Source organism: Tympanuchus pallidicinctus, unplaced genomic scaffold (genome assembly GCF_026119805.1).
Source record: "Tympanuchus pallidicinctus isolate F22 unplaced genomic scaffold, pur_lepc_1.0 scaffold18, whole genome shotgun sequence".
NCBI classification, from domain to species: Eukaryota; Metazoa; Chordata; class Aves; order Galliformes; family Phasianidae; genus Tympanuchus; species Tympanuchus pallidicinctus.
This window is the reverse complement of record NW_026294699.1, coordinates 13,719,244-13,731,809: the sequence shown is the minus strand read 5'-3', so window position 1 is coordinate 13,731,809 and position 12,566 is coordinate 13,719,244. Positions and strand designations below refer to the sequence as shown.

Below are 12,566 nucleotides of genomic sequence, written 5' to 3'. Positions count from 1 at the left end.
TCATTTCTTAGGTTCCCTTAAGGCTGAGACCCGTGACTCTGGTAATGTCTCTTTAAACATAGTGACGAGATTCTCATTCTATGCATGGTCTTTCAATGGATGAGGAATAGTCTTGAAACATTTTCCAAAGTCTCTTCTAAAGACCACCCTTTATGTTGGATCAAGTTCTAAACTGAACCAACAACAAAAGTAAAAACGCATGGAAGAGTTTATTGGATGGAAAATACAAAGGGCAAAGCTGCATAAGTGTTTTGTGTAGGTGACAGAGAAGATGGGAGCTGAGAATCCCAAGCCCTGGAGCTGCTGAGCAGTTGCCACAGCAGGGGTTGCACTGGCAGATTCTCTACAGCATGATTGCAACACCTTTAGAATCAGAATATCACATAAAACAAGTACCCATGCAGAAGGAGGAAATAAGGAGCGGTGTAGGACAGAGTACTTTTTGTAGGACCCTGCAGTAGCACAAACATGAGAAAGCTGAGTCCAAATGCACACGCTATTACAGAAGTTTTCTTTTCCATACTGACCTTGCTGGTATTATTCTGCATTTACATTCCTGTGGGCAAAAGAAGAAACTGCGTGTGAGTCGTGGACAAGGGAATCTGAGTGTGGGCTCATCCCACGGGGCTTATTTAGAGACATCTGTGTTGTTCCAACCTCAGGAAAGTACTTTGAAAAAAGTGTAAAGAGTTTGTGTTTGATTGATCTGTGTGTGCAGCTTAGTGCTGACGTTTTTCACTTAGTATTCACTTCACAAATAAGAGATGTAAAATGTTTAGATTAAACAAAGCCAAAATTAAGAAAATTTATTGATTCTCTCCTTTCCTTCCATCCTTCTTACTAAAAGTTTTTGGCTCTCTTACATTAGTGACTGTGGTCTATATTGGCATTTACACTAATGAAGAGCCCACGGTGTTTCCCTAAATGTTCTGCTACAAGTACCTTGTTAATAGCTTCCATTTATCCAGCAAAAGAAAAACTGCAGTCTCCAACATGTTGTGCAATAAACCAAGGACACAGAAGGGGCATGAAAGTGCAGTCTCTCCCTATCTGTGCCATCCTTTATTCCAGCACAGTCAAATGCTTTGTACAGGAAGATGAAACCTGAACTGCAGGTCAAAAGAAGCTTGCCCAAGGATCTGTGCTTGTTCCTCTCCAGAGATGGAAATAGACAGAAATGAAATCTGAGTGAGGCCCTGTGGCTTGTAGCACAGTGGTTAGCAGTAAGTTTGTCTAGGAAATTATTATCATGTTCTAACAGAAAGTAATGATACTGCTTGCTGCTTGTACTTCATGCTGGGTGAGAGAAAAGCTTATTAGCAGAAATAAGCATTCTGTTTTTTAACCTTCTTTTCTATGGTATGTGGTGAAAGTGCTAAAAAGTGAACTTTATTTCATCAGGTTTATTCCATGAACAGAAAAGAAGACAACGCTCCTGATCCTCCTCCTCATCACATACCAGCAAGATTTCAGGGTGGCAATCTTTGAAGAGATTCTGAAACATCAAATCAGGAAAAGATGGGAATAAGCTGATTTCTTCCTGAGATAACACTGAGAACATCGTTGCATGTCTGATGGAGAACAGAAAACGAGTGAGAAAGGTAAGACAGCTTCTTTAGAATTAGTTCTTTTGCATTTCTGAAACATGAAAAGCAAAATTAAGTCTTACAGGGAAAACATAATTAAGTTTCACTTGGGTAAATTCCATGGCTATAAAGAGCTAATAGAACAAGCACTGTAAGCAAGTGAAATGCACTCAGCTTACAGAACTATTTGGCCATCATCTGTACACATAATCACACTGATTCATGTGAAGGTGATATTTACTTACAATAAAGGTGGGGCACTGATGTTGATGTTGCTTTCTTAACATGCCACTGGTGTCCCTTCAAAAAAACGTAAGCCACAAAAGTTGGGGCTAATTGTGAAGGTTTTCTTCTAGGTGATCTTGGGCAGGTCCAGCAAAGCGACAGCAGCAGTGCCAGGAGTGCAATCCATGTATGGGTAACCTCCCAGCCTGTGCTCTAATAGCTGTTCCACTGAAGAGTAAAGATTCTTTCCAGAATTAGTCACAAGGACTAATTAATTTATCTTCTTCTAGCAATTAGTTTTTCTTGCCGTATTATAATGGATTCTGTGTTCATCATCTGATCAGCAATTTTGAAATGGTCATTTAACGCCTGCAAACCATAAAGATTAAAAAAATACAAATGCTGAGATCCTCTGATTAAAAATCCATTGGATAGGAAATGAGTTTTATCTCAGTCAAATTGCATAGTGGAGAAGAAATCGTAAAGATATATAAATACAGAGTGGTCAGTGCCAAAATTTAGAACATCTTTAGGGGACATTAATATTATTTGCATGAATTTGTCACTAATTAGTCTATCTGTATTTCCCTGCAGCATGCAGTCTTCTAAAACAGTCCAAATTCTGTAAGGTGATGGTTTATTTCTGCCAGAGGCAAAAACCAAGTGATGCACAGTGCAGTTGCTCACCTGCCATTGCCCCGCGTGCAGCTGGACCCCAAGCAGTGGCTGCCTGCAGCCAGCTCATTGCTGAGCATTTGTGAGACATCCCTGAGGTCAGCTGTCCTGCTTTGTCACCTCTCAGCTGCTTTTCCCCCCATCTCCTCGTGGTGGGCAGCACAAGAAGCTGTGAAGCCCTTGACTTAGCATGAAACCTGCTCTACAACAACTAGAACATAGCGTGCTATCAACAGGATCTTCATCTTAAATCCAAAACACTGAGACCGTACAAGCTACTATGAAGAACATTCACTCTATCCCAGCCAAAACTAGGATATTTTTATGTGCTGACTTTAGAGTTGCTCTTCCTGCTCATTTGATGCTCCAGTTGCGGTGTTTGTTAGCAGCTGCAAAACCCAGCCTTAGGATGGGGCTTAGTTTTGCTAATAAATGCCCTTACAATCTCAGAGTTTTCCTTTAGAGAGCTGGTGGAGAGCAGTTTTTAGCAATTGAGTTAGCTTTCCTGTAATCATGCTGCTTTTCAGCAAGCCTTGAACCACATCTCTCTGAAAGTGATAGATGATTTATTCTTGCTGCAGGAGGCTGCTGAAGTTGCTCATTAACAGTTATTGATGCCATAACACTTCTTGCTATAACGGACTTTCTTTTGATTATTAGAACTTCTTTTAGCTTCAGTTCTCAAGAGCTTACTCATAGCAGCTTAATCAATATTTTGGTGTTTCTAAATGGGATTTTTTTAAAATAATTTGTCCCATTTTTCTTTATTTACTAAAATGTCTATTGCAATCAAAGGAACTGTTTCCTCCTTTTTTTTTTTCCCTTCCAGAAAAGGTTCTTTCAGAAGTTTCAGCAACTCTTTGCAATGACCAGGAATATGAATTTCTGTGTATTCTGTGTTTCTTGGATACTATTTGAAATGTTCCAAGTGCTCAAGTTATTGCAGGTGATGTCATCCAATGGACTGTGTGCAAATGACCAGCAGGCAATGATCCCTGCACTGATCTGGCTTTTGATTAAAAAAAGATGCGACAAGGTTTCCATTCATTTAAATGGGGATATGATTAGACCATTAGCCAATCTTGTATTTCTTTTAAGTAATGAAATATTATACAGATAGTTCAGAGGAGCTGTTAGTACTACAAGTCCTTCCAGTTGTTAGCTTTTCTTTGTTATAAGCTGATCTGTAATGAAATATGTTCAACTCTCTCATGGTAGAGCTGTGTAACTCTTACAAATTTTATAGCAACACGTTCCTCTTGGGTTTAAGCCAGTGCAAAAACCAACGATGAGTTCTCAAGCATGGCATTCTTTCCCCGTGATTTCTGCATTTTGTGCTGCATTTTCTATTGTAGGTTGTACACAGTATATCTGGTGGATTCTTTCCTACTTCCAGAGCAGGGATAAGAGGGTGGTTTTTGATTTTCTCATTCTTAATGAATGGAAAAATAGCACTGCTTTGACTCTTTACAGTCATAAAACTGCCCAAAGTTTACTTGACAAAAAAGGAGTGAAGAGCTGCTGACCTGCTGGAAAGGAGTGTTTCCCTCTGGATTCACCTCCCAACTGCTTCCAGCAAAATCAGTCTTTCCCATTTAAATTTGTCAGCACAGATAAAAATCAGAGACCAAATTTTGTACCAGTAAAAAAGAAATCTGATTAAATACAAGGGCTGCTCTGAAAGTAATGCCTCCTGTTTTGTTAAGTTGGCCCACAGCATCAGAGGCAGCTGTTGGAGGGACGGCAGCAGAGGCTGAACCTTCTCACCAGGATCCCATTGCATTTTGTGGCCATGTGAGAGATGGCAGCAGAAGGGCAGAGTGGCAGAATGGCATCTGGGAACAATACTTTTTTCTGCTGAAACACTGAAGGGTTCTGTAAGGGACCCAGTGAGAGATTTCAGCCCTAAGATCCTCTGGGATGACAATTCCCACTGTCTTGCTTTCTGCTGAATAATTTTTATTTCTCCTGAAAGAAAGTTCATCTTGCTTTTGAAGAAGATTGTCTAACTGGATTTAGGTCGTTACAAGAGCAGAAGGAAAGTTGCTTTTTTAAAAGTCTTCAAGGATTCAGTCTAATCCTTAAATCTCCAGAGTTGGTGATAGGATGTTTGTCCAGGACTGCAGTGCTGCCTGCCTGTGAGCTTCCAGAGATTCGTCCAAGCAGGGTTTGAAGAAGGTGAATATTCTTTTCAAGCTTCACGTTATCTAAACATACACCTTCCTTGGGGGTTAGTGATAGTTTGTTCATGTTGGGTTTGGTTTTTTGCATTCCAGGGACCTGTGTGTCCGTCTGAACTGTGAAAATTACCACCTTAAATAACAGCAGCACAAGGCACGTCAGATGCAACTTTTTAGACAGGGCTGACTGCTGATTTTGTAAAGACTCCTCTTCATATTTCCTGCCAACTGGCAAACCTGCTGATGCTGAGCTGCTCTGCTGATGGTTTTATTTACTGGGGACTGAATCTGGTTTGTGTGTCAAGCTTGTGACACACATCTCTGAAGTTTCTGGTGTGAATGACTTGCTGGGTGACAAGTAGGTCTGGTGCAGAGAGAAGATTAGAACAGAGCTGCTCTGCCTTGTGGCCCAGACTTGTAACTACTTGAGAAAGAAACAATCTTCCCTGTTCTGTAAAGCTCTTATATAAAATCTTGGTATATTTTTATTTGTTGTTGTTCTTTCCCTACAGCTGTCAAAATGGTACTTAGCAGGTTTATCCAAAAAACTGAGAGCTGGGGGTATAGTCACTGAGCTGATCCCATTTTAATCATTGACCTTAAGTGGAAAGAAGCAAAAAATCAAACAAATATTTTCTTTTTTTTTGCTGATCTTTGAAAGGCTGCCAAAACTAGCAAAGGTGAATCCATTTGGGACAAAGGAGATGCTTTTGTTTTCCTGCTTCTTTCAGCTTTGTTGTATTTTTTATGGCACTCAGCTACTGTAATTGGAATACAAAACAACTTTGCATCAAATCCCTCTGAAACCAAGATATGCTTCATATAAGTACAATGCCACCCAGAAAATGTTTGTGTACCTTACATGTGTATAATTTATACCTACTTGGTAAGTATTCTAAATTCCTGCAGCTTTTTTTTTTTTGTTAAAAGACAAAGATGGAGAGAGAATTTTCCTGCACCTCTTTGGCTCGAACAGAAGAGCTCAGCCTGAATCGAAGTAATAATTCAAATGCATCAATTTTGAAAAGAAAAATTAAATATGAATGTTAATTTTTTTGTATCATACAGAATGCTGACGTGAAACCCCCTGCAGATGTTACTTTTATCCTTGCTGCTCAATGCTCTGAGGGAAATACACCTGTTCACAGTTCAGTGAGCTCACATACATGCACAGCCTGTCCAATATTCATGGATCCTTCAGGTTCAGTACACTGGGAATAAACCTTAGAGCAAAGGCATTTTTCTTAAAAGGTCATTAAAGCTTTCCAGAGGCCAAACTGTTTAGTAATGTTCATGTAGTGAATTAAGTGGTGTCACATTTGTGATTAATGTCAATTAAACAGCTTGGGCTGGTTTTGTATGATCTAAAGCAGTTTTGTTCCATATTGCCTGCTGTGGGACATGGCTGCAACTTTGGCACTGGCTGTGGGCTCCCATAGAGCTAAGATGATAGATTCTGCATGTCAATTGCAAAGCCTGGGAGGTGAGTTGTTCAGTATTGGTGAGGATTCTTTGTGTACTACTCAACATGGTCCAGAGTGTTTCATTCACTGCCTTGCAACTAACATGAAAACAGGAGAACAAAAACGGGCTGGGCCAACTTTGTTTCCTTATGAACATAACTCTTGTTATGTCCATAAGTTATGCCTACTGCTTCAGCAATAGAATCTTTTGCTTTCTTGGGAGTGTAAACATTTGCAGGATTAAATAAATAACAACAACTTTAATAATAATGATATAGGGACTCCTCCATAAGGTCAGTCAGGCCTTTTCTTCTGTGAAACCGCTCAGTTCTGTGTAACAGGACAAGATGAGCACAGTTTTGAAATCATTCACATTCACTCTGAAATGTAAGGACATTGGCTGGTGTTTGATTGATGCAGGTAATGGTTTTTGCTCACCAAGGACAGAACTTACAAAAAAAGAATAATTCAAGAAGCTGATACTTTGTAAATGTGATAAAATGCATGTTTTCAACTGGAATTTGGGATGTTAAGTAACTACTTGTAAATTTATTCTGCTTCCATGCTGCTTACTCCCCTGGGAATATTTATACAAGACAGCCTTCATTCTGGTGAGCTTCACAAACTAAGCTTAGCTGTCTTTCGTAAGATGAAATCTGTGTTGCCACCATCCTTACAGAGACCATTCTTTTATCAGTTTCAGTTTGTCCTCAGCTATTTTGAAGAATGAGCACAGATGTATTGTAAATCCTGTTAATATGCCTCTCTCATTTCTGGAGATGCCTTTCCAGATTCATGCTAGGGTTTAATTTGTCTTTTCTTTGAGGCAGAAATGCCGCACTGGTGGCTCATCACCATTCTCAAGGCCTTGAGGCTTTCTCTTCCTCTGTCATATGGAAATCAAAGTATTTCGTGGGAGTCCATCTGTTCTGATGAAAGCAAACACCTAGCATTTTTTGACCTGCCCAGAAAGCTTTTAGATAGCAAGCTGCTTGATTTCCTGAGAGTTTATTGACTGTTGGGCTCTGCCTCTGAGGCAATTCTCCTATGCAGAGTAGGTCAGGTACATAAGACATCCCACAGTGCATGCTGTAGATCGACTCTCAGGCAGGTAGTAATCAGATCTAAGGATTCTAGTCCTCACCTGCCTTTGTCTGAGGTAAACCACAAAACAGGGGTTCTGATAATTGTACTAGGATAACCAAGGTTCTGTTTTATAATGAAAAATAAGAGCCTATTTGAGTTTTTGAGTTAGATTCTTTTTTTTTTTTTTTCCCTAGAGCAAAATTCTCTTCCTTGCAATAGTAAATATTATTGTGTCTCTGGAATAATAAGATATTGTTAGAAGAAAAATCCTGTATGTATTTATCTTTGAGATTGGATTAAGACGCTAGCAACAAATGCAGCCATTTCTGTGTTTCACGGCTGTTCTGTCCTTAGCTGTCAACATTTTCTTGAAGCATCTCTCCTTGTACATTGTCACCTTCACTTTTTTCCTTAGGTAGCCACGTTTTTTGTTTGAAAAACAAGAACCAAATATGCAAGAAGAAAGAACCTTACTCCTTCAGCCCTTCACCTTGATAGTCATACTGATAGCCATTACAACACTAATCCATCACAGGCAGACTTTTTTTGTAAGAATCCCTCAGTGGAGGACAGATTGTCAATTATCGTGTTACTGAATGCTAACTGCAGTGGCTCATAACTTCCATAAGGCAATGCCTAATCTTATGTCCAGTTACCTTCAAATATTGGACTCCCTTCTCTGGTAGATCGATGATCTCTTTTCTGCTACTACTGATACTGGAGTTCCTTCCTAGAAGCACCCTCATGCTTCTCATGCCTCAGTTGTCTGTCTTGATTCTTTATCAGTCGCTCTTTCGCTGCTTTTTATCAACAATTCCCTCACAAACTGGTTTGATGAAGCAACTCAGAGAGCATGATGGTTCTCAGCCACTTTAAGGTTGATATGTAGTGTAGTGAGGCCCTGTTTCATATTGAATGAATTTGTTTCCTGCAATGCTTTACTGTCAGCCTTCCAGAAACATAGTTCAAGAGTGGAAGAAGGTTAATTCACTTATAGGAACAGGCCATTTTTCATTTTATTGTTTAGATTCATTGTATTGCTAAATTATTATCTAGCAGTTAAATGTCAGGTTACCCTCCACTGCCTTCTTCAAGGAAGATTTTGGCATGAGTTGTCTGAGCCTCAGGGGAGGTTTAGATTGGATGTTAGGAAGAATTTATTTACAGGGAGTTGTCATCACGCATTGGAAGTGGTAGAGAGAGTCCTCATTATTGGAGGCATTTAAGAGAAAGCAGACGTGGCGCTGAGGGACGTGGTTCAGTGGTGGGACTTGATGGGCCAGGTTGATGGTGCCTTGATGATCTTTTTAACCTAGAGCACTTTCTGATTCCATGAGCAGTAATCCACAGTGTGTGTGACTGCAGAACAGCGTACCGCTGGAAATGTGATGGACTTTCTTCACTGCCTCACTGGGTTGCCTCTTCCTCAGTCCCTTTTCTCTCCTTCCCTTCTTCTCTCCTCCCCCCCTCCATCCAGCACTGGTGTTTTATGTAGTTAGAACCAACAAAATCATACACAGCTTTCTCTAGTGCACAACTTAAAAATGTAGCTTACTTTATTTCGTGAGTCATTTGTGCTCTCGAACAAGATGAGTAGAACAGATTCCTTTTTCATGACAGTTGAGATAAATGGGGCTGGTATAATTGACAGAAGGATGTGATAGATTTGTATTTGATGGCATTTTCATGATTGGGGTGTGCCTGCTCTGCATGTGCTAAAATTGGGTTACTTTAAAGATACACAGAACTAAGCCCCCAGATGTCTATGCACTTCTGGATAGTATTGGATGGTTGCTGTTCAGAGAGGAAGTACTAAAATGAAACCAGTTTCTTCAATCTGTAGGAAGCCCAATTCACTTAATTTTATACCCTTGTGTGTGCTCCGTAAACATGGTATGCTCTCTTATTACATTTCCACCTCAGTAATTGAAAAGTTCATACAGGGGTTACACGTGGGAATTGTTATTGGAAGGTGATTTCTTTTTTCTTCTGCTCAATAGTTACAATTCCCAAGCAATTAAAATTTTTTCTATTATACAACCACAGAATCTCTGCTAAAAATTTCTCAGGAACATGCTGCAGTTGCTGCAGAAATAAAAGCTTTGAAGAACAGAATATTTGTAGTAAGGTTAACCAAACATCTAAACATTAAATTGTGTATTGACTTTGGACAACGAAAAGAGTTGGGAAATATTTCATGCTGTACTTGGTTGGGTTTTTTTCAATACATAGAATTTGACCCTTAAAGGCAATGGCCTTGTTCAGAGCAGTGCAAGTACAAAGCTTTGGTGATTAATGAGTTTTAGAATAAATTTCTATTATTAGAATAAATAAATAAATGCAAATTCTGCTGTTTTCCGAAGATTTGTACAAAATTATTTTATATACATTTTCAATCCAAGCATTCAGCCTGGGAAAGGCATAAGATAAACTTAGTGTACTCTGCTTTGAAAACAAGATTTTGCTCTTTGGATCTCCAATGGAGTGTACCTATGTAGCCAGTGGACACAAATATGAACACAGGTCTCTGAGAATAGAGGCGAAGGCAGCCTTTCTGCTGGAGCAGGACTTCTGTTCCCAGAAGACATGTAGAACTTAATTCTGAGTTCACAGAGGTTAATGAAAAGCTTTCCACTGATGTTTCTACTCTGCTTTTATATAGGATACAATACCATTCTCACTGCTGCAGAACCAGGTCTCTTCCAGTAGTATGTTTAGGCAGTGCAGCTGTCATCTCTTACCTTTTCCTTTGTCATCCTCTCCTTAGGAAGCAAATTATGACTGCTTTATGACAGTGCTGTTATAGGAGCAGCATTCAGTATATTTGTTGCTCTCTGTTCATAGCAGAAAGCAGAAAGGATGAAAGGTGTGTTTTGCAGTTGGAGAGGGTTTTGAAGGTCCTTAAATTCTGAGAAAGTTCAGGTAGAGATCTAATCCTGGGAAGTTCTGTTGGCTTCTGGCCACTGCAGAGGAATTAGCTGTGCCAGAAAGTTCTGTGCAGGCTCTTTTCTTGGGAGGTATCTTTGGATGTTGTGCTGGGCCACCAAGCCCTTTGAAACTCTTGCTGACTTCAGGTCACAGGAATGCAAACTTCTGTAGGTAGTGGACAAAGGATTAAAAACTGTTGTTTTATTATTATTTTTCCACTATTCTTTTCTGCATCTTGGTAATGTGCAGGGTATCTGCACAGAATTTTGTTGGGCTTTTTGTAGAATGATGTATATGTTCTTGTTAGGAATATCAAGTTCCTTTTCCTCAGTCCTGTTATTAAGTGCAAAAGATGGAATGAAACGTACCTCAAGAGAGAATCAGAAATACTAAGATGATAGTTATGTCTCAATAATCTGCCACTTTGCTGTCACTTTGCATGACACTTGTGCCATGCTTCTGCATCTGCCTTGTCCACAAGTCCCACCTGACTCAAGGATTCTGAGCTCCCTGACTTCCCAGTGTAGTGCACAGGGTAGCACGGGCTGTGCTGGGGCTACTGGTTCACTCATGCACTGAGGGTAGTATGGTCTATCTCAGAGACAAACATTCTTGGATCTCTTTGGTGTGAGTAAATGCTCACTTTCAGATCTTCAGTGCATAAACTCAAACCTCTGTATCGACGATTCCTGCTTGGTTCTTTGAATACACTGTTCTTTAAAAATTATTCTTAAGAAAAAAAAAAGAACTAATTAATTTCAAGACGTGATGTGAAAGCTTATCCCCTGCTGCTGTAAGATCTAGTGTCAAACTTCCTGTGAGAACAGCGTACTTCCTATTGCAAGTCCCTCTATTTACACCAGTGGCAGTGTTTATGACACTGTTCGTTTTTAATTATGGCTTTCCTGAAATTTTAGGAAAAATAATCACCTCTTTTTCCCCCCTCCCCAATACTAATCTTTTCAACAGTATTTAATCACAGGGAAAGTATTCTATGTAGGTGTTGGCATTCGGGATAATTTTCAGCACATCATGAGAGTCAAAGGGTGGAATTTGCCTTTGGATGTATGTGTGCACCAAGGGAAGAAAGGTGTCCATCTAAAAGAGCAGTTTGACTGAAAGTCTCTTCCTCAGTAGGAAACCTTCTATTGATTTCAGTAGATTGGCAGAAATCAACCCAGTGGGTAATTAACACAGGTAGAAAGCTGGCCTCATTTTTATGACATTGCTTAATGATCATGTTCGTTGCTTTCTTACTATTGCTTCAGAAGTGCCTCGGTTATCATTCATTGAATTTCTTTTGGTTGGGTCTGTGTAATTCTTTGCTTTTCAAAGTCAAAGTGTGAACAAGAAGTGCAGAATTTCATCACAAAAGCTGTACAATGCAGAGGAATTGACACCTAGAGAAACAAGCAGAGTTAAACGGGATTTGACAGGCTGCAGAAAAGAGAGAATGAACAAGATGCAAACAATGAGCAGCAACTACTTATCATTTCACTGGTCACCACAACACATTAAAACTTTCAAAGGCTGTGAAATTAATTGCATGCAGAACAGCACTCAAGGTGCTTAATATTTTGTCTCCCTGGGACAGTTTGCTAAGAGCCATCTTTTGAACTACAAATACAAAGCAGGAAAGATGGGGCTCTCTCTGGCTGTGTCATTCTTCATTTTAATGAGGAAAAAATGTCACACTGAGCAGTGTGAATGTGAAATATTATAATGTGCTTCAGTTTTATGTCAGAGCAAGTATGTTTCTTAAAAGAGCCCTAATGATTCTAAATTTTAGACCTTGTTGACAAGACATCTGCTTACTTGGCCTGTGGTTTGAGTCTCATGTATAAACTCATTATCATATATATTAAAAGAAACCTATTAAAATATTTGCATTTTAAAATGAATGATTAAAAAGAACCCATCCACCCTTCCCATCTTTCAGAAACTTGTTCTTTTTGTCGTGCAAAGCATTCCACTGGGGAGAGAGAAATAATAAGTTTGTTATTTTCAAGCCATTTAACATTTGGGTAATTCTTATAATTACTTTTCTCTTTAATTGTTAAAGCTGGAAGGCTGATATAATATTACTTTTAAAATTCATAGTTCAATGTAAATAATCTTTTCTGTACCCGCAGACCTCTCAGCTGGATGCTGACTATAACCCTAAGGGTGCTCATTCCTCTTTTTGGTCTTATTTGTTATTTGCTCCTCATCAGTTTTCTATTATTCTCTTTCCTGCCTCTTCAGCTGTCTAGATGCACATGTAATGGGTGAAACAACACTTGAAGCCTTGCTGCTTGTTTATTTAAACAAACCATACTGAGATGAAAAGAGCTGATGATTACAAAGATGTAACAGATCTTATCTAAAAGCTCATCAGGCTCTTGAGAGACTTTAGAAGATCTCCCACCTGGACTCGAGGCTCT

The 12,566-nt window shown here is 39.4% G+C and overlaps 1 long non-coding RNA gene across 1 annotated transcript in view; it reads left to right on the top strand.

The window, feature by feature from the left end:
- The window catches only part of LOC128079192 (uncharacterized), a 200,817-nt gene that overhangs the window by 66,784 nt on the left and 121,467 nt on the right, over window positions 1-12,566 (top strand). The window contains exon 3 of the long non-coding RNA XR_008206016.1: window positions 1,402-1,601. This is a non-coding gene — a long non-coding RNA (uncharacterized LOC128079192). The remainder of the gene's footprint in view (window positions 1-1,401; window positions 1,602-12,566) is intronic.